Source organism: Gambusia affinis, linkage group LG14 (assembly GCF_019740435.1).
Source record: "Gambusia affinis linkage group LG14, SWU_Gaff_1.0, whole genome shotgun sequence".
NCBI classification, from domain to species: Eukaryota; Metazoa; Chordata; class Actinopteri; order Cyprinodontiformes; family Poeciliidae; genus Gambusia; species Gambusia affinis.
In genome coordinates this window covers 11,101,999-11,124,460 of record NC_057881.1, presented here as the reverse complement: position 1 = coordinate 11,124,460, position 22,462 = coordinate 11,101,999, and the positions used below count along the sequence as shown (strand labels likewise).

The 22,462-nt window shown below is 37.2% G+C and overlaps 1 protein-coding gene across 1 annotated transcript in view; it reads right to left on the bottom strand.

The window, feature by feature from the left end:
* trps1 (trichorhinophalangeal syndrome I) overlaps positions 1–22,462 on the bottom strand; it is a 181,060-nt gene that overhangs the window by 148,283 nt on the left and 10,315 nt on the right. The window contains exon 2 of the mRNA XM_044139382.1: positions 4,415–4,576. The gene's annotated coding sequence lies outside the window, so the exon portion shown is untranslated. The remainder of the gene's footprint in view (positions 1–4,414; positions 4,577–22,462) is intronic.

The following is a 22,462-nucleotide window of genomic DNA, read 5'->3' as shown; positions in this document are numbered from 1 at the left end:
AATCCTTCAAGCCATGGTCGCAGGGTATTTGCTTGTATACAAGTATTCAGAATCTTATTCAGTCACTGCTTGAAGCTCACAAACTTAGGAAGGTTAAGGGCATAGATCAACTGATGAATGAAGATCTTAGCCTTGAGGATCAGCTCTCTCTAACAATGCGGCTGTAGCTTCATCAGTACAGTGTGAGTGCTCAACTTCTCACAATAACATTTAGCAGTACCCGTGATCAAGTTGCACAGAGCTATAAAGGGCTGTTTTGCACATTCAAACTGGGTAGAAGGACATCTCTAATGTGTCTTGTAGGAGGAAGGCAAAGGGCCAAGGCCTTTTAGCCCTTAAAAATGAAATCGTTTAGAAGCAGATTTCTGTCTTAAAGTATTTTTACTGGCACAAAATGTCTTGGTTGAAAGATGCTTCATTTGGCATCACATTAAATTATCCCTAATGCTAATTTACACAAAGCCTGAGAATCACTTATGGCGCGACTACAAATATTATGTTCAATTTCACAAAGATCAGTTGATGCTTGATCCATTTTGCTCACATATATCTATATATATATATATGTAAGGAGGTGGAAACAGCCAAAGATGTCTCTGCCACTATTGAAGAATTACAGTTTACTGTGTTTTATATTTCACCCATTCCTAGAATGGGTTATGGTGGGGGAATGATGACAAAATTCAAGTCACTCTTTTTAGATGTAAAAAAAGAAGTGAAAGCCATATATAAGCTTTCTCTCACTCTAGTATTATGAACTACTTTATAAAATTCCAGCGAAATAAATTAAGTTGGGGGTTGTGATATGGCAAACGTTCAAGGGGAATGACTTCCTTTGTACGACACCCTAGGTGTAGGAGCATGGGTAGCTGAAATACAAGTTTTCCCTCTCAAACTTCACGGGTTCCTTTGCAAGTTGGTTCATCAGCTATAAAAAGATTTTTCACCTTGAATGTTTAAAATCCACAGCCAAGTTGGGCATTTATTTTGGATTTCACTCCTTTTTAATGAAAAATACGCCCACAGTTTATTTACTTTTTGTTCATCCCTTTCACAGTCAGAACTGGAGACTCACTAAACAAACCCATTAATGTGGAAAGCTTAAAAGCCTCTCTGTCACCTGAGAGGCTGCTGAGTTGCTGGCATTGATCATCAACATTTGCAAGTCCCTTGCTCATAAATTAGAGCCACTTTGTACAAAGCCATCAAAATATTACAGATTGCACCTTTAACATTAGCCACCAACCATCATTAGCATGTATGAACCATAAATCCTATCAGCGCAGTACGGGATCATTTAGCACTTTCATATCAGCTAAAGATAGTTTTGCACATTAGAATGAGCTGGGTGGAGAGAGGATGATAAAATAATGACAGAGATTAAGTTTTAGTCACAGTGTGTTTGTACACACAGGGATTTAGTTATTTAGGTTCAGCTGATATGTACACAAATATGCATGTATGTTAATGTCAAAATGTATTCAGCCATTTACAGATTGCTTCTGCTTCTTTTGTGTTTGGGAGTATTTTTCATAAAAAAATAAAAAATTAAAAAATTAAAAAAAAACAAGTGAAATCCAAAATAAATGCCCAACTTCACTTTAGATTTTCAAGACAAAATATCTTTTCATAGCTGATGAACCAGCTGAAATTGTACTGAAAAGATCCATAAAGTCTGGATAGAGAAACTCAGTTCTAGGCTAGATAACCTACATCAAGAAAGTCGTACAAAAGACGTCATAGGCCTGGAACGTTTCTCACACTTACTTGTTTCAGCTCAAACAGATTTTTATTATCAGACAAAGATAACTTGAGTAAATAAACAGAATATTCAAATGACTATATCATGTACAAAAACAAAAATCTTTTCAAATCAACCTGATGCTATGTGAAAACGTATTTGTCCCAAGATTTTAGCCTTTGTGGCAGACAAACCCAGATACGGTTTTGGAAAACAACTGATGCGATTTTAAGGCACTTAATACAAACACACCTAAAAACCTAATTCCAGGTATAATTTTTTTAGAAGATTTGTGTCTCGGTAGATCAGGTGTAAAACTAGCACAGCATTTTAGAAGAAGAACATAATAAATGTCCTGAAATTGTACAGTGATTTATCAAGTCCAGAGGACCTCAAAGTGTTTCACACTACATTCAGTCATTCACACTCACTAACAGTTATCTTTGACATTAAAATTTGTTGGAATATCTAAAACATGCAAATGTGGCAAAAAATAAAAATAAAAATATAAAGCTGAAAAAAAATTGTATATGGGCACAGTCTATGTTCACACATCGTTTGTCAGCCAGTTTCTTTCTTTTTTGTAATTTTCTACAAGACATATCATCAAAAAATGATAATGGCTGGCTCACAGACTGACTATTCGATCAATGATTTCCTCGTACGTTTGCCTGCGTGCATGTCTATAAATTATATGTGATTATGATGATCAGGCAGGCAGAGAAGTGAGCGATGAGAAGGAGGTAGGAACCGAGCACACACAGAACGACAGGTGAAGGAAGGATGGAGGGAACCGGAGCGAAAGAGGGGTACAGTGGCATTACAGAGGTCATATTTCATCGCAACAAACCTCCAGCACTCAGCTGAAAAATGATGACGCTTCAGTAACATTAAGTTACTAATCACTCACCCGCATGGCTTGTATATGTGTCTGCTTGCTTGCATTTGCTTTTAAAGATTGTATAAACATCAAGATCCTAATAACTTATTTCACAGTCGTGTTTGTGTGTGTGTGTGTGGGGGGGAGGTTGTTTCATGAGCTTCATAATGTTTTCATGGTTATGCATTTGCACCCTCATAAATCTACTCCAGAATAAGCAGGTTTGTTTTTCTTTAATTTTACAAAAACTCAGTTTCTGAAAATAAATCATAGCTGCTTTTTATTAGACATATATTAATTGCAAATGTGCAGTTTTGTTGTGTTTTCTTGAATCAACCGATAACACAAACATGTTATCTGAACACGTGGGTCGTGTCACATGTTGGGTCTGCCGGTTTTCTATCACTCCTCTACAAACAACATGTGAAAGATAATTTAATTTTCACCCAAAACAATAGTCATTCTGATTAGTGATGTTGGAGTGCTGCTTTCCTGCTTTGAAGAACTGATATTTTACACTACTTTTGATTCTTGCTTTACTTTTTTCTCTGCAAACAGCCTGTCTTGTAATTTCTTTGTTTTTTAAGCAATTAATTTGAATCTAATGGAAAGGATTTTAAAGCGTTCAATAAAAACAGGAGATTTGCAGCTTAAGTCTGTGAATATTAAGGACATAATCATGGTGTTTGTTGTTAGTGCAGCAGAATACCCATGAAGGTCTTTCAAATATTCCCTCTGAGATTTTGCTATTTTAAAGAAGGAAACTGCTTAGCAAAGACCAAAGAGAGGACCTTTGGAATAAAAGCAACACAGACCCTCCACGTCACTAAACACTGAGAATGAAGTGATTAATCATTTTTGGATTATTTTTGATTTAAGCGAAAGTTTTAGTAAAGGTTAAGTTGTTTTTTGTTTGTTTTTGTTTTTTGTTTTGTATGCCTCCCAAACAACTGGTTGGCAAAGCCCAAAATTTTTTACTTCTTTTAAATTTTGCAGCCATGTTTCTTTTGACTGGAAGTAATATTAAAGCTTTGGAGTCGCTCAGCCAGACATCTGAATCTGTGGAAAGTGCAAAACATTGGGGTGTTGGCAAAAAGACCTTCTGACCTCACCAAATAAATCCTCAAAATACCATTCGAAACATGCAATTTTGGAACTGATTATTTAGAAGGGCATAAACAATGTCCAACATTTCATTTTTAAAATAAAACATAAATCCCCCTAAAAATATAGGTTGTTCAAAACCCATTTTGTAAACCTTGTTGTACATATTTTAAGAGATTCCCATCTCATTTTTGCCAGAGGCACAAAAAATGTTGTGCTTTGATGTGATAGCTTCTAGTGGTTTTTCTGGGGATTTAGAAACCCCAAGTTGCTACTCTTTGCTGTAGTTGTCTAAATGTGAGAGTTTGGGTCCACATCCAGCCTCGTTTGTCACAGTTCCAGTTGTTTAAAGTGTTCTTTTCTTTGAAAATTTATTTTGTTGTAGCCATTTTGTGACGTATGAAGATGGATATACAGGTTTACCTTACCTGAGTTATATGTTCCCTTAACTTTCCCTTTTACAAATGTCTCCAAGAGTAATTGACCACTTTGTCAAGTCATGTTAATACTCCATGGGAATAAAAACCAATAGAATACTGATTAGATGTTCCCAGAAACTCTGACGAACTTACAAAATTCTTCTGTCCAATGAAAAGGCAATTTGCCTGTTGACATTTTAAGATACTACTACCAGGGGTAAAAGCAGATTTGTGTGCTTGGGTTATTATTTTTTGATAACTTGCTCTCACCTTCATCACTGTTGAGCCTCCCCTGGGCCCCCAAACAAAGTTCCTTTTAAATCAACTCCAGCAGATGCTGTCGGTTCCTAATTCCAATGGAGTCTTCCAGTCCACAGCTCCAGGGGAGCGTTTGTGTTGCAGTTGTGCGGCTCACCCTGAGGTTTGACCTTCCTGTTGAGGAGGTAAGGAGTAAGATAAATATGTCCTCTGGGGATCATTAAAGTAAATATGAAACAAAAGCAGGCAAGGTTGTCTGCGTCCAAAAACACAAACCCCCGCAGAACGTGTTCAAGATGCTGCGAGGTGCTACGGGTTACACATTCACACATGCAGACAGGGTTGCATTCTGCAACTTTTTAGCTTTTATATGTTCATCTGCCCAGAACAGTCTGATGACCAAAACTATCTGCTCCAAAGCTGACAAGCATCGATTCCATTATGCTTAAACTCAACGTTTATGTGGATATATGAGTGTGGCTGCGTGTGCAAGTTTGTGTGTTTGAAGTCTACATGCGTGCACTTTGGTGATGACGGCTGCTGATCAGAAACCTGTGTGTTGATTGCAGATTAGGTCTGTGAGAAGGATGTTGATAGTGTGTCTGTGTGGTGATTGCACATCATATATAAGCGTGTGTGTGTAGGTGTGTGTCATTGCATGTGTGTGGCCGCTGATTGCAGAGTAATGCAGATCAGATGAAGCAAGAAATCGGCATTTTGGCTCCATCAATCATCTCTCGGTCCCTCTCCTCTCACCTCCATCTCGCGCTTTCCTTCGTTTCTGGTTCATTCATTCTCTCACCGTTTCATTGCCTATGTTTCTATCTTTCTTTCTCTTTCTCTGAAACACTCTCGTGATCTGCCTTTATGTTTTTCACACATGCTTCGGCTCCTCTTTTGAATTTGCAGGCAGACTGCAGAGATTTCACGGAGCTGCGCCTCACAAGTACAGGTGACATTTTTAACTTTCTCAGCACTTTTTCAGGGAGGAGAAGAGTCCACAACAAACTACACAAAGGTCACTTTTGCAAATATCAGAAGGCTCCAGATATAAAAAGAAGAGAGTGTAATGCACAGATTTAATAATCACTTCAACAAACCTCTAAGTCTAAGAAAAACATGCTGTGAATTTAAATTGTTAAGCAAAAGAATATTTTTAGTTTATCAGTAGAACAAAAGAGAAAATAATAATTCTCTAAGGGTATTTCTCATTTCACCAATAAGTCAACCAAACTTTTACATAATTTACTGACCTTGACTTTAAAGGTTTGATACAAGTATGCAAATTATGTAAAATATAAATCTGAACATGCATGTCTTGTTCTACTTTGATAAATTGCATTTTGACAATTTACTACTTATAAAAATGTTCAATTCTTATCAAAATTTAGCATTTCGATCAAATTTTTGTTCTATTTTCAGTACAAAGTAAATTAAAGCAGTGGTTCTGACGTCTGGTCTTTGGGGCGCACTGTCCTTTTTGTTTTACTTCATACCTGATTTAAATAAACAGGTGATTATCAGGCCTCTGCAACATTTAGTGGTATATTGAGAAGGACATCCCGTCATTTCAATCAGGTTTGCTGAAGCAAAGACATATAAATATGAATGCCTGAGAGTCTATCGCGCCCCAAAAGCCTCATTTTACAAGTTGATGACATAAGTTCATGATTGCAACTTTAGAAAATAATAAACGATATACTTGTTTGGAAGGGTTGCCAGTACAATCTATAAGTGGTATCTGAACAAGGTATCTAGATTAATGTCCCCTCATTAAGTACTGCCCTGATGCACAGCGGCTTGTTTGGCCAAAATCAACTGAAGCATATCTTCACCTTATACCTGCTGTAAGGCATTTGAGTCAAATGAAGGCCATTTGTCTGACAGCTAAAGCTTGACCTAAACTGCATCCTGAAGAAAATGGTCCCAGACACATCAGCAAAGCTACAGCAGGATCAATGAATTAAGGTGTTAAAATGGCCCAGTCAAAGTCTAAACCTCAACTGGATTGATGCCTTGTGGTTGGACTTTAGCTGTGAATAATTAATGCCAACAAAATGCCATGAAATGAAGTGATGTAAAGATATCTGGGTCAATAATAATGACAAACAGCAGCAATGTTCATCTTTTTACACAAGATCGATTTGGTTTTTTTATCCCTCAAAAGCGCTTGCTGTCAAGAATCATAAATTTGAGAAAATTCAGATGCCTCCCTAATGATCTTTTATGTTGGATAACATCTATAAATCAACATTAGCCAAACTTTGGGGTAAAACTGTCACCAGCAAACTGGTGCAAGACACAGAAATGAAAACACATTCTCAAGGGAAGAGAAAGAGACACTTATCGCACACAGAGACACACACATGCACACAAAGGAAAGATAAGGACGGTTATAAAGGCAGATAAACAAGGGCAGGCGGAGTAATTGAAAACATTGCCATTTGGTATTTGGGATGATGATACACGAGTACTGCTGCCTGCTGGCCCTTCCAGTGAGTACTTAGAGGTCAATCCGGAACATTGCAGAACATTCCTCCACACTCTGATGGGAATCCCAGATCTTACCAGCGCAGCTGTCAATTATATCCAGATTTTTTCTACTTTTACTGAGGCCTCCATGCCACATCAATGCAGCAATACCATCCCTTCATCTATCTCTGTCCCGTTCCCTGTCCCTCCTTCTTTTCTTTTTTTTTTCTCCTCTTCCCACTCTGGCACAATAGCAAGAACAATGCCAGGGTGCCACCACATCAAACACCATTGAGGGAGACTATTAGAGGGACAGACAGAGAGCGAGGCAGAGGGAAAGAGAGACAGGGAATTACAGTGCGGGTCGAAATCTGATTGTGCATCAAAGCAGAACTGAGGGGAAAAACTTCCTCCTTAAACTGATTATATATCCATGAGAAGAAAAACCACAATCTCTCTCTCTTTCTCTGTGTGTGTGTGTGTGTGTCACTGTTTTTCTGTGTCTGTCTCATGGTGCCAACTGTCTACACGCCACCAGTGTCTACTTTTGCACGTTGCTATCAAAGCCATTTCTGTGGGATCGAGTGTTGCCGTCCATTCTGTTTTTCCTTCTTTTTTCTTTTTTTAAACACTTTACTGTAAGCTGTCCTTATGAGCAGCTTAATTAGGTTTTCAAAAATGTTCTTTAAGTGTGACTTGACATGTGTTTTTCTTGGCAATTTGAACCATATTTATTGACACAAGCAGTGCCAGTTTATACGGGTGAAGCCATATTTTCCCCAGAAGAACCGTTGGCGAAACAGCAAATTGTATTTCATGGAAAAGTACATTTTCTTTTATTTTCATCAGGGGAATAAGTCATGGACTGCACAGTGGCATAGTTTGTAGAACTATTGACTTACAGTGAGACGGTACTAATCCCAGCCGAGGGTCTTTGTCCATGGAGTTTCCCTCAGTGACTATTATGTAAGTTGGTAACTTCATTGCCAACATCCACCTATTCATCCATCCATGAATCAATTCATCATCACCTTCTTATCTGAGAGGGCCGTAGTAGGTGGAGGTGAAGCAGGACAACAAACCTTGGTTCAGATCCGGTTCTATAAAAAGGCCCAGTCAAAGTCTGGAACTAAACCCAACTGAGAATCTGATGGCATCAAAATCATTGTCTACCGATGGACTCCGTCCTCTTTGATTGAGCAAGTCAGAGATTGACTATTGTGAAACGAATAATTTGGCCCAATTTTTAATCTCTAGAGCTACAAAGCTGGGAGAGACAACGCCCAAAAGACTTGCACTTGTAAATACAAAGGTATAGAGCGAAAGATAAATACATACACCACTTTTCAGAAGGTCATAAGAATTATGCTTTGTCTTGTATCTTTAAGTCATTCACTATTTTGTGTGGATCTGTCACTTAAAATCTTAAATAGTTTTGCAAGTCAAAGAAATACAGATCCCTTCCATGAATTCAAATATTATTCCAGTAACTCAGTTCATGAAGAAAAACTCCTTCTATTAATTATTTCCCTTTATTTCTGTTACTTGCGATGAAATGAAATCATGCATCTAATGAAAACATGACATTTAAGGTTAGAACATCACCCGTAAAAACATTTTAATGGAAAATGTGCTTTATACCTGCTTACAATAACAAATAAAGATAGTTATTTTCAAATGGTACTATTAATCTGATAAACCATCAGGTTTCGTATTCTAATTTAATTAACCTGATCTCCTCAAGTTATTCAGTTCAGTTCACTCATATTGTGCCAGTTCACAGCAATTATTTATTTGTTCACTTGTTTCTGTTAACAAACACCACAAACTGGAAACTGGGTGCCAAATCTAATTCTATCAATTAAACACAAACAGAAAACAAACATATTTAGAAGTTCTCAAACAACAACACAGAAAGTTGTCAGTTTATCACAAACATATGGGAGACATGCAGAGATGGGCTTTTTGTCTGCAAACCTCCCTCATCCATCATCTTAGCTAATCTCATATGGGTAAGCTGTCTATGACGACACATGATGTTCATTTATCATCCGTCTTCAATGCGCTCAGTGTACGCACTCCTTTCTCATCCTTCTTCTTCCTTGTTGATGTGAATCAGTCTTGGCCTCGTCTTTATTCTTTTTTTTTTTTTATCACATTAGAAAGCCGTGTGAAACACACTTTTCATTTGGTAATTACGTGCATTACTCTCGTTTATCTTAGTACTCATGCATATTTGAATAGAAAATTATTTTTATAGCTCTGGCGGAAAAGTTTATCAACAAGACAAATGGACTGATTGATCACAGGAATCAGGAGAGAAGAGGAAAACATATCAAAGAACGCACATGATTCATGCAGAACAAACAAACAGCCCGGTTTAACTAGCATGTGTGTGTCATTTGGATTTCCTGCCCTTACTTTTTTCAACCATCTGAATCAAAGAACTCTTTATTTGTCAATGTTTATGAATGTTAAAACGAAAGACAAACAATTTTAGAGCTGAATAACTAATTTTACCCGTCACTGGAACTTTCCTGCTAAAACGCATATTTTTCTGTCTTTCTTCACTGATCATTTTAATTAATCACAGCTTTTGCTCCTAATTTACACCCGTTGCAAACATTTGCAACTTAAAAACAAATATGTACAAACAGGGGCGGTGATAAAAATCCGTTCTTAGACATTCATCTATAAAACAGTCAGTTTTTCCCTCATTTTCATCAAAATGCTCAAGGCGTTGGCTGATAACATTTTGACACCTTAATGGCCTCCTTCATTGTAATGCTAATGAGATGGCCTTACCATGAGCGCTAAATCTTCAAAATTAGTGCTTTGGTGTCTGACATGAAGAACAAGAAACAAAGTAATTTCTCAGATCTCTTTTAAGTGGCTTGCTCACTGCTTTAGTGTTTTTTTCCTCTCTGACTGAACCATATTTTACTAATTTAGAGGGGGTTTGTTGTTCATGTCATCCCCATCAGCCAAACCCTCCCCATCAAACTCCATCCTCTCTTTTGTGTCTTACAGTCTTTATGTTTGCCATGTCAGACTTATTTCTCTTTCAACCTTTTGGAGTTGTACATATCCTTTTTGAAATGCTTTGAACAGTACAAAAATATAATTACTAGGTGGATATCTTTAAATGTCTATCAAAATAAGTAATTCAAATTAAAAATAGAGTAAAAGAATGGCCCACTTAACAGTGCGGTGCTGGGAATGTATTATTTTTTTGCAACTTTACTGCTGAATTTTCTCCAATTTTTAATAAATACATAAAATGTATCTTGTTTAAAAAGAAATTGTACCAGTTGCGTGCTGTCACTATGTTGTTCACAAAAATGTATTAGAAAAGGAAAACAGTAATTAGAAATTCTGAGCAGCCAGTTAGCGCTGACATTAAGCACGCAAAACAAGGAACGCCTGTATGAAGACATGGCTGATTTACTGATGTTGGTGTCATTTTTGCATATCACTGAAAAACAGACCTTTTAACATCTGTGTTTAGAGTTTTTACATCCACTGAGTGATGATCTCATAGTGCTTCCATTGTCTGGACAGTCCGTGTCTCCTAAAATCAGCTCGGTCTTTAACAGTTGCAGAAACTTTGACAGACTAAACTTTACTCGCAACTCTAAGGTGAGGTTTTTGTATGAAACCTGAAAAATCCCTGCTGTGTATATCCTGCCTTCCTCCCTTTCATCATTATCTCCATTCTTTTGTTTTCTTACCAGCCACCCAACGCTATCATCATCCTCTTTATTGGTCAGAGGAGTGACAGCGATATGCAGTCTGGGTTTGTGCATGTCAATAGAAAGAGTGCTCTATATGTGTGTGTGTGTGTGAGGGAGAAAAGTATGATGATGATGATGAATAAAGCTCCAGAGAGGAGGGAGAGAATTACCTCTGAGCATAAGGGAGTGAAATAAAGACAGGGAGAAAGGCGGAGAAAAGAGAGACATTGAGCTGGGAAGAGAAGAAGTGATAACACAACGTGAGTAGGGCGAGAAGAAAATTAAATAAAAAGCGACAAAAAGAAGGCGAAGAAACAGGGTGGGAGAAACAGGATGCGAGATGGGAAGAAAGAAGTTCTCTGGTCTGAGGTGTGAGCACGTTTCACGATTCCCAAGTTGTTTTGGAATCGTGAGGAGAAAAGAAAAAATTGAAAAATGGTTGGAAAGAGAGATGGATACTCCTTAATCGCATTTTCTGTGGTGTGTGCACGTTTTCTGAATCCCATGTTGCTGTTTGGCTCTGGGCAACAAATTGAGAGTAAAACTAGCAGCCGAGATGAGGAATGAAAAATTTAAGATAATATTCAGAGCTGCTCCCAGTGGAATGCTATTCTGATTCACAGCATATGCAGAAGGAGGGAGGGAGAAAGTAAGTAAAGTACTGGAGAGGACTGATATATTTCTGGTTGGAGAGGGGGTGGAGAAAGTAATGGTCCAATAAAGAACAGGGGAGATATTTTGTTAAAGACCTATGCTATTTCTCAGGGAAAGAGTGAGAATAGTTTAAAAGATGGATGACAGAGATTATAGAGACAAAAACCTCCTTTTGATTCCACTTGTCAAGCTACTAAACACAATTCTTCGGCACAAGCCCACGTCTCATGAATTCTCTCCACCACCCAAGTAAAATTGGTGAAATTTTGCCAGGTGGGATACAAAATGGCTGCCATAAAAATGGCTCCAGATGGAGTTGTGACATCCAGGCCAATATGGTGAGGGACACGTTTCCCCAACTTGAGGGGGTTTACGGGGACCTGGCCAAGTCTCCATTAGACTGTAATGAGCTCCAAAGCCCTCCAGTCTCATAAATAATACATGTGTAGATTGAAGGCTGCTCATGTTCAATTCAGCTTTCACACAGAAACTTTTACATACTAGTGGAAGTATGTAATCATTCTTTTGAGGGGTGGGGGAGGTAAATTATACTTGTATAAATCAACTTGTAGTATATACCAATGGTTGGCAAGCACCTGCTTGTATAAACCTGTTTCATACCTCAATGCTGGCCAAAACTGGTGATAAAGTCTGAACACCACAACACAAGTCCCCAGTCATTGACAGCGTAGTCATTAGGTGATTTTTTTTTTTTTTTTTTTTGCCCATTTGTATTTCCATTTTCCTTTTTATATAGCGTCCTTCATTATTTCTGGTAATCTTGGCAGAAAACAAAAGAGCCTTAAAATCAGTTATTAGGAAGGCGTCCTGAGTCCAACATGTCACTCTGCTGAAGTTGTTAATCAGGAAAGTCTGGGGATTTTTATGTGCATTTCCCTACCATCCTCCTCAATATGCATGATCGAGACATAACCCTGGGTCCTCATTCAGGCTTGTCAATCATGGTGCTGGTTATTTTAATCTTTACTTATTAGTGATCTGACTGGATACCAACAGTTTCAGGCAAGTAGCTACTTTCTTGTAACTGTCGTCTGACATACAAACACCAAAACAAACATGCAAGCACAATTTCTTGTCTTTCCCAAAAAGCTGCTGTGAGATATTAAATTCTGTTTATAAAGTGTCATCAAAAAATATGTGATCCCTCATTCCCAATTCAAATTTATTTCTGAAGAAATTCAAGAACAGATGAGAAACAAAGTCACTGACATGGATTATTGGTGATCTGTCCCAGGAATTACTGGCCTACCAACAATACTCCAAAGGGACATCAGCGATCCATCCAGAAAGTCACAAAAGAACTACAAACAACATTGAATGTGTTTCAGGCTAAACAACCTAAAATGTCAAGAAAAACATAACTTTTTAGTTTGCTTCTTTCAATACATTTATGCCTTACATGTCTTTCTTGAGAGCAACCACAATCAAATTCAGTGTTTTTGTCCACAAACTTTGATTTGTCCATTTTTGTTCTGACACAGGACATTATAGAATCCCTAATTGAAAAGTCCCTACACACTAATTGCTTTGAAAAATCTAAAGTAGTTACATTTTGCACAAAATGTCAGGGGAGAAAATTGATGTGATGCTGATTACATTGTTGAAAGCAATTATTTACGTAAGTGAAGACACATCCTCTGCAGATTCTCCTTTTTTGTCTTGACCTCCTGTAAACAGAGCTTTTAATATAGCCAGTCTGCCTGGTGTTTCTAATCATTTGACAGCATTTAGGAGCGCTGATGCAAATGGGATTTGTGGACTTTGTTTCCAACTTGATAAACACCAGCTGGTGATACTAAAACCCCCACAAAGGTAGTTTAAAAATGCCCAAATTACTTAATGTGCATTTTTTCCCAATTTGTGGGAGTCTGAGTACCTGGTATAAAAAAGGTACACATTTAAGGAGGAACATATGCAAATTTCAAACAAAATAAAGTTTGAACTAACAACCATCTTGTAAGGCAGTAGCAACCACCATAGCACAATAAATCCTAATTTAGCCGATTAGCGGTTTCTACAGTTCCAAAACCAGAAAGACGACACATTTTGAAAACTGGAGAATTTTTCCATTTTTGAAATTATAAAAGCAAATATCTTTAATTGGCTTATTTTATTGCTGTGGAGGACAATGCCTACTGCTCTTTTACAATAACAGATGATTTTTGAGTTTAGACAATTCATTCAGACGGTTTTGTTGATGGATCTGTAATTAATTCATCTACAAGTCAGATGAAAACAGAGAAATTTGTCAGATTTTCCACTTTAAACATGAGCAACTTAATATATCATACAAGTTGCACAATATTTCTAAAGGTTTTGGGCCACTTTCCTTTATAAATGAATTTGAATAACATTTTGCCAATATACACAAATGCTCTAATATTGTGCTAACCCATTTTAAAATGAGCATTTTAAAAGCACATTATGACCAAAATTATTATATTTTATGAGCATATTAACGCCAAAACCTTTGGCACAGAAAACATTAAGGGTTTTGTGTCAGATGGCTAAGTTAAAGTAAATACGAACACAAATATTAGTGTTTTGATGTGTATATTATTGAAATAAATAAAAAACAAAATCAACCATTGTTTATTTTGTTAGTTTTAAGCTTTAACCACATTCAGAGCAAGGACAGCACTAAGCACAGTTTTTGGTTTCCATTGATTAAATAGGTGAAGAAGAGGAATTTCTATGGTTGAGGATGAAGGACAAGCAAGTATTAATAACATTTATCAGCCAGTGCCCCACAGTGGCAGTCGGCTTGTCAAGAGGGATTATCAAATTCAGTGAGAGAAGGAGTTCCTGTGGCCGTGAGATAAAAATGTAAACGTTTCTGTAGAAATGCTAATATGAACCAAGGATTTGTCCAAAGGTCTCCAAATCAGTGATAAATAATCACAAAATGTGTCAAAGTCACATTGATGCTTTGAAGGCAGCCAACCAGAAAGGAATATATTGACATAATGCAGACTCCAAGAGAGATAACGCATCACTAAGGTGCTTTATCAAGGTTTTACTGGAAATTTACATATTAAAGTAACTTTAAACCAGTTTTCATCAGCAGCAGATTATTTTGGAGTGTTTTTTTAATAATCACTTGTCCAGTTCACTCAGTTTTAATGGGGGAAAAAACAGCTTTTACAGGAAAACCACAAAATAAGATGTTTATTAAAATGATTCAGCTAGAAATCAACTTTTGTGCAATACTGAAAGGAGCATTTTCCTAACAACTGATGTGTTGATATGCAATTCACATCCAAGAAATTCAGGCAAATTTTACATTAGTCATAAATTTGGAAAACTTGATTTTTATTTTTTCTTATATATTTCATATCTTTAATCATGTTCCTCCTCATGAAATCTGATTTTTCTCTTTTTATTATACATGGATTTCTTCTCTCACTCCATTATGATTCCACATTCTTCCACATGTTATGTACCTGCCTTAAACATATGATCTATGCATATGCACAATGGCATGCAGCTTAACTTTTTTAAGAAAATTGTAACTTTCTTAAGCATTTATTCAAATGTTCTGGGCCTGCTTATGAGGTGGCTGCTGGTCCTCTTGTCACTTTGCCTATTTTTTTTTTTTTTTTACTTTTGTGGTTTTTGAACATTTCACATCTTTTTCTGGGAGAAAAGGCAGCTGTGTCCCATTATTCATTTTATGCCATCCATGCTCAATTCATATCCACCCCAGGGATTTTTCTACCTCCTTTGATAAATGATTATTTAAAGTAATTTTCTGTAAAATGCTTTTAGTCTTCTTTTCTAGCTCTGCCTCCTGCTTTGAAAAATATCCCTAAAAATATTTCCAAAATCCTCCCATAATTCTTGTCACCGTTCTTTACGTTGACTTGTAATTCCCTTGATTGCTAAAAGCTAACATCGAATTTTCTCTTTTGTAATGAGTGTCACTCTGCGTGACTGAGATCGGATCTCTCCTCTTTATTGGCAGACACAAAGGAGGTCGGAGCAAAAATGACTTTATTCATTCTCAAACATAACAACATTATCTTGTTATTGCCGTAATGTAGTTACAGAGGGAAAGAAGTGGATATGAAAGCTTTGCGGATAGCTCATTTGAACATCTGACCATCTGCTGTGGCACTGGAGACTTCTGCCACATGCCCTCTCGTCTCATATCTTTCCGGCTGCCTTCTGTAAACAATAATTATGAAGTTATATCATGGTTCGAAGTTTAACTGTGCTCAGAGATTATATCTTCAACCCATCAGGAAGAATTGGGGAAAACACTCAGTTGGCTTTGTAAGCAATGTCTGGACTAGGACACAGGTAGCCTGTGGGCCGACAGTGGTGGCATGTGGAGCAGTTTGATCTGCGCTCCACTTGCCTCAGTCTTTGTGTCCTAGGGCAAGATACCCCACCCACCTTGCCTGCTGGTGGTGCCGCTGCTTCAGCAACTTCATTTCTGTCAGACTGCCTCCGGGCAGCTGTAGCTACTACCCAGTATCCTGTCTGCACCAGCATGTGCGTGAATGGGTCCGCAAGACTTAATAAAATGCTATTTAAATCCAAGTCATTTACCATTTATAGATATGAGGCAAGCCTCACGTCTATTACTCTATGTTTATACAAGAAATAATCATTTCGAAATACAGTCTATAGTTACTCTGGTTAACTTTAATATTGAAATTTGCTTGAAGATCTTAAACATTTTGATGTGGCAAAAAAGCAAAACCAAATCAAATCTGCAAACCTGCATCATAGTAGCGGGCAAGTTTCTTTTGTCCGCTAAAGAAAATTGTAACTTTCTTAATGAAAGTCTTTTCATTTTTCTTTCTTTTCAAATGACCTCTTACTTCTGACCACTATATTTAAATCAGTTAATTTTCAAGACCAACTTCAGGATTTGAGACAAATTTGATCAAACTTCCTTCAGGCAGTTTGGTTATAAGCTAATCTCAAGAGCTGGACTGATTGCCCTACAACTTTTGACAGTTGTGCCTCCGGCAATGGCCGTTGCTGCGACAGAACCAGAAAATTAATGAAGACATGGTTAAAAAAAAAAAAAAAAAAAAAAAAAAAAAAAAAGTGAAATTGAGGACGTCAATGATGCGCCACTGAAAACAAATGATGAAAAGTCATTTTCGCATGGCTCCTCTTAAACGTGTCCCATTAGTAGCAGAAATCTAATATTCCAGCCTTTTCCTCTTTCTCTGGGGGTTAACAGGTTCACAAAGAGCATGACTGGGCAATCGAGAGACGAGGATGGAGAAGAGACAGAGAAAGAAAAGATAAGGAAGGCCTGGAGTTAAAATACCTTTATATTACTTCATCTGCCTCGTTACATACATGGTTTACTCATTTCAACACAGTGAATAATGAATTACTCTTGAGACTTCAATTATTAGTGTCCTTAGGAATAACCAGTCAAGTCTCTTGAAAAGAATATGTTTCAGTCAAGCTTGTATTGAAACCTTTTCCCATTTTAGTAAGTGGAGTTCAGATGTTTTGTGTGATGGTTCTGTTATTGTCAGGCAATAACAGAACAAGATTCAGCCACCAACCAACTAAGCCGGTTTAAAATTAGAATAAATTGATCCAATTAAGTTTTTAAGGGGTAAAAACTGAAAAATTTGGTAAATGCACATAATAAATGTTTGTTCTTGTTCTTTGACAATAAACTCAGAGAATATTATCTCTGAAGTCATCTGTTTGTGCTTTTTACTTTTAAAATCATGAAACACATCACATTTTAAATAATGCCTTTCACATGGAAGTAAATTAAAGCCATCAATACGAAGAACTCAATGCTGCCATTGTATTTCAGCCATTACGGGCAATTTTTAGCTATTTCTCCAAAACGGTCAAGAAAGTTACGTCATTTCATTTATTTAACTGCAAGGTGCATAAATTGTGTCTGAATGGGGCAATCTGGACTTTTAACTGCTGGCTGCATGTACATACAGTGCTTTGACATAGCATTCATAAATTCTTAAAATTTATTACATGCTTCAATGTATTTTATTGGAAATTTACGAGATAGGTTGACAAAATGGCGTAAAATTGTCAAGAGGAAGAAAATGGGTGCATGGTTTTGCAAACCAACATCTGAAAACAGGTGGAGTCAAATAAAATGCAGTAACACTGTTGGCTTCAGAAGTCAAGAATTAACAAACAGAGTGATGTTTGCTGTTAGCAAATAGCAAGATAGTCAAGGAACACACCTAACAGGTCATAGTCATCCAGTTGTAAAGAATTTAAAAGCAGGGTTTAGTTGTAAAACAATATTCCAAGCTCAGAGTATTTCCTCAGCCAGCCACCATCTGAATATGGAAAGCATATGGCACAACTACACACCTAAAAAAAAAAAAACCTAAACTGACAAGCTGGGAAAGGAGAGATTGAGAAGCAGCCAAGAGGCCTAGTTTAAGCCAAGTGGTAAAATCTGTCTGCAAGACAACTATTGCTCATGCACTCCACTAATCTGCCCTTTCTGGAAGAGTTGCAAGAAAAGAAGTTGTTGTGGAAAGAAATCCAGAAGGAGTTTAACTTGCGGTTTCCACGTATTGCGTACAGGACACCGCAAACTTGAGACTGGTACAGGACAACCCGTCTCAAGTGGTTGTCCTTCCTTTGGGACATCACCCATCTTAAACTACATACATCAGAGTGGTTTTGTTCAAAGATGCACATCCCCAGTCTTTGCCCTGCAACTTTTCAATGCATCCCTGTTCCATTGAGCCTGAATAAAATTAATGGCACTTTGCCAGTCCTGTGCACAGTTTAATGACACACCAATGGGAGAATTAAGCCATGTGATTCAGGTGTCCCGCAGGCGACATGCTTCTAAAAGTAGTAGGATTGTAACTCTGGAGGATAGGACTTGGACATCCCCAGTTTAGAGCAAAGCATATTCACATCTTTTTTTATTATTATTTTGACTTGTCCAGTCAAAGTAAAACTGGACACAAGTGCCCAGGAATTGAATTTGGAATTTCAATTTCAATTCCAAATTGTACTTTCCAATTTGGAATTGGAAAGTACAATTCCAAAGCTGTGGCCAGATTTGACAAAGGATGCTCAAAGTTTAGCTCCATCCAAGATGAAAGACCTTCATCTAATTGGAAAAGAAGATTGAGCAATGCTTTCCAGTTGTGAAAATTTTGAAATACTTCAACACATTTCTACCAGGTGCAATGAAAATATGCTGGCTAAATTCAAACGTACATCACGTTTTAAGCCATTTGCTAATTTTCTGGCCTTTCAGAATTGTGCACTACATTTGGATGGTGTATCCCATAAAATTGTAGTAAAATTGCCAGGGTGAACACCACCTGTCCCACAATGATGGCTGGAGATAAGCCCCCACCCTCACAACCCTACAAGATAGTTATTCTGCCTCACCCTAGAGGATAGCCTATGATAAACAAATTATGTTGTACCAATTCAGTTATTGTTTCATGCCATCTAGAGAAAACATCTCGTCTCAAAATAAATCCAATAAATCAAACTGCAAAATAGATCTTCACTTCCTCTGAACTTTATTTAGAGCTGAGATCATATTTTATGCAACACAATTTATAACCATTGGTTCATTTAAACCATTTAACCATTCCTGTTGAAAATTCCACCTCCATTTAAAAAAATAAAATAAAAAATTAAACATTTCATAAAATGACTTTATCAGAACCAATGAATCTGAGAACATCAGTGAATTTATATTCATAATTAGTGTGAGTGCCTGCAGACCACAAATGGATTCTCAATGGAAGTTTCTCTAAGTGCAGCAAAGAGCAGAATCCTAATGTTTGTGTGCACGTGATTTGTCTGACTGCTGCACACTCAACAGTAACTGGAGAGCTAAATGTATTGAACTAGGCAGAGTGCAGAGACGGAGTGAAAGAGAGATGCTCTAATTGCAGAATGCAGTTGTTCATCCTAAATGACTGGAACATCCTAATCACTTATCACTGATTACACTTCTCCCTCTCTGTCTGACTAGTTGATGGTAATTCTTTTTTCTTCTTTCTGGCTGATGTCTCAAACTGGTAATTTACTATTAGCTTGCTGGCGAGCTGCTTGGCCCTCAGTTTTGCTGCCTGACTGACCACTGGGCCACATAACGAATCTGCTCGGTGGCCAACTTTATAAGCAGCTGCTCACCGGTTTGATTAAAAGCATATTTATGGAGTGCAAAGGGGAATCTTAACCTGAATTGTATTACCTTTCTTCTGAGTGAGGGGGAGTGAATCACCAGGCTAACATTTTCATTTTGACTGGATGGAAGTGAGGGGTATAATGGCTGTAATAATGAGAAGAAATGCAACAGGAAAATGAAAATGGAAGATCTGATTACTTGCTTTGGCAACTGAGAATGGCATAATGTGTGTAATAACATCAGAGGGTCTAACAGCAATGACGGTGAGGTAATGCAGGTTAGTACACTGGCTAAAAGGTGCAATTAGAATAAAAGGACAGATGCTAAAATATATTAATTTCTGGCGACCGTTGATGTGAAAACCAGCAAAATATCACACTACTTAGAGTCACTTGATAGTTTAGACTGGTAGACAGATCAGAAGATCTGGGAAAGATCTATCAACAAAATGTAAAAATAAGAACTATAAATGACGGGGTTTATGCGGTCTTGAAAAGTTTGTAACTTCTTTTTACCTATTTTCCAGTTCTGGGTAACTATACAAGAAGAAAATATAGCCATAAAAATATAAAATTTTCCCAGACATTATGTCTTGCTCCATTTAAAAAAAAATTTTTATTCTTATTTGCTAAACTGCAAATAAGGAAACCTCCTAGTAAAAACCCTCAAGGGGAAAAAGGTGGTTTTCTTTCCGTTTTGTTATCTAAACTACAACAACAAAACTGCATATTTACTGACAGAAATAAGTTATTAAAATTTACCAACTGTGCTTTGATGGATATGCATGTAGTGTAGGATAAGTAATAGTAATCCAACATGTAAAAAGTTGCTTATTGGCTCTTTGCCATTCTGTCAAATCAGTAGCCAACTTCAGGTAATGGATAATTTCCGTGATCTGAATTCAATACAAACATGAACAGACTGTTCAAGTCACAGCAAAGTATTTCTATGACATTAGGTTTTTGACCATGTAAACGCACACCATTGTGAGATCTGACTGTCAGATCTAGCCAGAAGTGCTTCTTTCTAACACTTTTTGCTAGACAGAAGCAGCAGCAGGAGTTAAGGTCCCCTTCACATCCTAGAGAAGAGCAGTGAATTCTGATCCAAATTGTTTATATAGGAAACAATGCTTGGAAGTCAAAAATGACTTTACTTCAGAGACTTGGTGTTTTTGCATTTAAACCTCCCATGCAAAAAGAGCCACATTTCAGACATGGTACCCCTGGCAGATTAGGACAATAGTACGAGTGGTTAGGAAGCTGCAGGGGAAACATCCTGCTTGACAAGAACTAAAAATGTAGTTAGATTTTGATTGCATTGACTTTACATTTTGATTTGCTATACTTGCCCTGAACCAACAGTGTTTGAATTGCGTTGGAGGTTCTGGGGACTATACAACAGATACAACAGTGCCTTATGCTGCAAAACGCCACTGTTTGGTGGACTTTTTTTTTTTTTTTTTTTTAAACAGTAAGTGGTGCTACATTTTTGCCTCACCACATAAAATGAGAACAATAAACTGTCAGAAATTAAATTCAGAGGAGCAACAAGAAATAATGTCAGCAAGTTCCTGATGTCCAGAAAGCTACTCCTCACGTTGAGACATGGAGACATGATTAGTTTGTAAGGCTTCTTTTTTAACACTGCCCAGAGCATATTCTGTTCCACATAAAGAGGTAGGATCTGTGTTTGATGCACAAAAACAAACTGTTGCATGCTAGGCACTACAAAGACTTCTTGCTGTGACTTCAGCCCAGCAAATGTTGTGGTCATCCAGTAAATTATAAATCAAATGTTTCATTCTCGGCCTACGTGTCAAACAGGAACACATGTAAAGATGTCTGACCACAGCTTGAGCATGTATGCAGCAAGTACTGAAATATAAGGTTAAATTAACATGGTACGATCAGTGGACAATTCAAACAAACTGTCATAAAGCATGCAGGCAGAATGTCCAGTGATATTAATAATACATCACATGTACAGTATACTACACACTCAGTAAGAAAATGAGGGAGGAACTGATTTCGAGGAAATTGATTGATGCCGTTTGAAGAGGTCCAGATGGTGTGTGTGTGTGCATGGGTGTGTGAGTGTGCGTGGGTGTGTGAGTGTGTATTAAACAACACTCTCTACAGAGAAGCACAAACACAACTGTACACCACACACACACACAACACATCCAAAAAATAAACATTATCCTTCATCTTTGTTGAGCTCACTGTAAATTGGTTCCTCAAGGACACTGTTCAGATGTTTTGTTAAACTGTGCTTTCCAAGAAATCTTATAAAAAATAAAAACCTCGTATTGCTTTTGTTGCTGGCATCAGCACATTACGATCAAATGGAAAAACATAAAAACAAGTGAAATGAAGTAATTTACTTAAGTCTTGATATTTCAGACAATGTAAATTTAGAACAGAAAAATAAAATATATAAACATATAACGAGAAACAAGTGCCCATGCACATGCTTGTTGTTTTTTTTTTTTTTTTTTTATCTTAACTGGAGTAAAGAAATATTCTCACAGCTGAAGACAGTGATTCAACTCACTCACAGCTTATTGTTAGTCAGGAATACCGTTTCATTAAAACTGTAAAAATTGTGACTTACTAGTTGTGGATCTAACTGACCTCCTTTGCTTTACTGGCAGTGAGACTGGTGCCCAGCTTTGCTTGAGATTTAAAAGAATTCAATAGAATCTTAATGTACAACTCTTTAATTAAACTCACTGATGAATTACCGTAAGTAAACATGTCAATGAGTCAAATCAACGTGTTTTTCCACTGGTATCCAACTATGTTGGGAGAGACACAGAAGCTAGTGATAAATAAGTGTTAAATGGTTAATAGGATAGAATACAGCTCCTGCATAGTATACCAAATTATGTACACAATGTATATAATTACATGCACAAATTAATTTGTCACTTTGCATGCATTTTCTATATCACTAATTAATCCTTTCTTCACTCTAATGCTTCACTTATTCCTGTTTGAAAAAGAGTAAAAATCGAGCTGCCTGCAGCATTAAGCTGGTGCCCAC